This window comes from Habropoda laboriosa, unplaced genomic scaffold, assembly GCF_001263275.1.
Source record: "Habropoda laboriosa isolate 0110345459 unplaced genomic scaffold, ASM126327v1 scaffold205, whole genome shotgun sequence".
NCBI classification, from domain to species: domain Eukaryota; kingdom Metazoa; phylum Arthropoda; class Insecta; order Hymenoptera; family Apidae; genus Habropoda; species Habropoda laboriosa.
Window position 1 is genome coordinate 556,499 of NW_017100322.1, and position 2,831 is coordinate 559,329.

The window sequence follows — 2,831 nt, forward strand, 5'->3', positions numbered from 1 at the left end:
TGTCACGCCAGACAGTGAACGTGTTAATAAGTAAATGTTGTTGAAATTATGTTGTGTTTTATGTCATTTTCATCAGAAAAATCTCACGAATATGTTAAGAAAAATTTCGGGATAAAAAAACGTAAAATTAAAAAAGTTGATATTTAAATCGCTTGGTTGCCTGGACTCACGTTTCATTCTTATCTTTTATTCGTTGTCCTTGTCTTCGTTCGGCAAACTACAAAGGCGGGCGCGAAGCTCGAAAACGTAGTCCCTGACTCTACGAGTGTCAGGTTTAGCTTCCTTGCGGTTTGACACTTGTGGAGAATATAATGTATTTGGGAGCACTAGATAGTAAGCATCTCGGTGTTTCAGTTTTTTGGATACCAGATTTCCAATATTTTAATTTGCTAGATGTTAGCCGCCCCAGAATTTTAATTTTCCAAATATTAATTATCCCAGTATTTTAATTTGCTAGACGCAATATTTTCATTTCTAAATACTAGGTACCAAGGTATTTTAATTTAGCACTTACTGAATATCCCAAAATACGTTTTCACATAATGAAAATTTCCTGTATTACCTTTACCCAAACACTATCAGGTATATACGTAATCAGAAAATTTCCTGTAATTCTAGTGCATTCTTCCTTTCCACTATACACTTTAGATTTTTGGGTGAAAAAGGTCTCAATTTCTATTACCAGCGCGTTACGTGAACCTACGCAATAAACTTTCAATTCACTAAATGAAAATTTCCTGTATTACCTTTACCCAAACACTATCAGGTACGTAATCAGAAAATTTCCTGTAATTCTAGTGCATTCTTCCTTTCCACTATACACTTAAGATTTTCGGGTGAAAAAGGTCTCAATTTCTATTACCAGCGCGTTACGTGAACCTACGCAATAAACTTTCAACGTAGCGTTAAGAGAATATAAACTCGATAATTAAAAAAAATAAGAAGGCAATGGGTCGAAAAAGACCCGAAGGCCGCACCAGGTTTAATCGTGAAAAACATTTTCCTCCAAATTTCCTCACTTTGAAATACCACGTAAATACACATCTATAATACCTATCGGACACAGTGATCCAGTGCAGATGATCCGGTATGAAGCATATCGAGAGCGCTGTATACAATTAACATTAAGGTTGACCTCATCGTTATTCGCGTTAAGCTTGACAGAGTGGTCTCTCCATCGGTGTAGAGACGATAGGTGGTTGAGGATAGAACGACAGGTATATTCGAAAACGGCCTTAGCAGTCTGTAGAACCGACGTCCTGTGCTGCGCATATCGGTTCCGAACCCCCTATGACGGAAAATAATGAAAGTAATGGGAACACGCCCACTGCATTTAGCCCGCGCTCAGCTACCCCCCTCGGCTTCGACTCTCCCTTCCTCCCTCCACACCCCCACATTCTGTACACCATCCGTTCACCTCTCCACCTCACCTTCCACTATCTGGGGTTCTCTAGGCTTCTCTCTGTACTTGCCGCCTTGTTCATTCTCATCCGTCCTCTAGGCCCCATTGGCTATTGTAACTGCCACTTCATTGTCCTTTATTTCATTATTTTCGCCGCATTCCGGTCTCCCTTTTGCCCGGCAAGGGGTGCGAATTTCTCTCCCTTTATTTACGGCACCGTAATAACAGACGTCTTAACGGAATCTAATAAACGTCATAAATGGGCCCACCATGATCTTATTAGTTTACGAGATGCTTACTTCTCTCTCTCTCTCTTTTTATATACCGGTACAACTTTGTTCCAGAACGACAAAAGCTCGTCCTCGTAGTAATATCACCGAACTTTGTACGTACTACGGACCGTCTCTCGAGTCGTACATCAAAGAGAACCGTTTTGTACGTGTGGATTATGTTCGTACGCATGCTGCATTAAGGTCGGCTAAGGTGCGTCGAGATATTGGTACTGGCTGGTAGAGATGACGGTGGTGGAGGTAGGGTGACGTTATTGAACGTGATCTCGATTTTTGGATCTTTTTTTTTCTTGTGTTTTTTACGCCGAAAGGTAGATAAGTGGATAGTTGTGTGATGGAAGAGTGGTGGTTGTTTTTACGCAGAGGGGAGGAATGGGAATTAGTAGCTTGATTGTTTGAAAATTGTAGTAATTAAATGGTGTAAATGTGTGGAAAAAATATTTTCAATATTCTCATCGAATTTCAAGTTTTACGTGAATTATACGTGAAAGTAATAAAAATTACTGTATCGATTTTACTCGAGCAGAGTGAAATGCCTGGTAGATCTCAATTGTGCTTTAAATCTGTTAAATAGGAAAGACAGGTTAATTCGTTATTTCACCTTTTTACAGAAAAGGTTTCTATTACGAGTATTTCCTGAAATATTGTCGGATGCACTCAAAGAAAACAGTTTAAACTACCTAAAATAGTAGTCTAATTCCAGCAACCCTCGTGTTGACGCAGAATTTACCCAAGCGTCATCGTTGCACCCTACATTGTCGCGAACCTCTTATCAGATCTCAGCTATCTTCCATCTACACCCAAAGAACTCAAATTTCACATCTCAACTCATCGTCCTCCGTACCAAAACTCCGCAAAATATACGTCAGAATCTACCTACCCCAATTACTGAAAAACCAAAAAGAAAGAAAGATAAACTTCCACGTCTAATCGAGCAACTGTCGCGTATCAACGCAGAATCAATCGAAGAAACACGATAGTAACCGGTGTACCCGATTTTCTACGCAAACCACCGTTGATCCTTCGTACAGATTTGAGAATGTGCACCGTGATTTTGCCTCGATAATACGATTACAGACCTCTGTGTGTGCACCTCTCTCTCTCTCTCTCTCTCTCTCTCTCTCTCTCTCTCTCTCTCT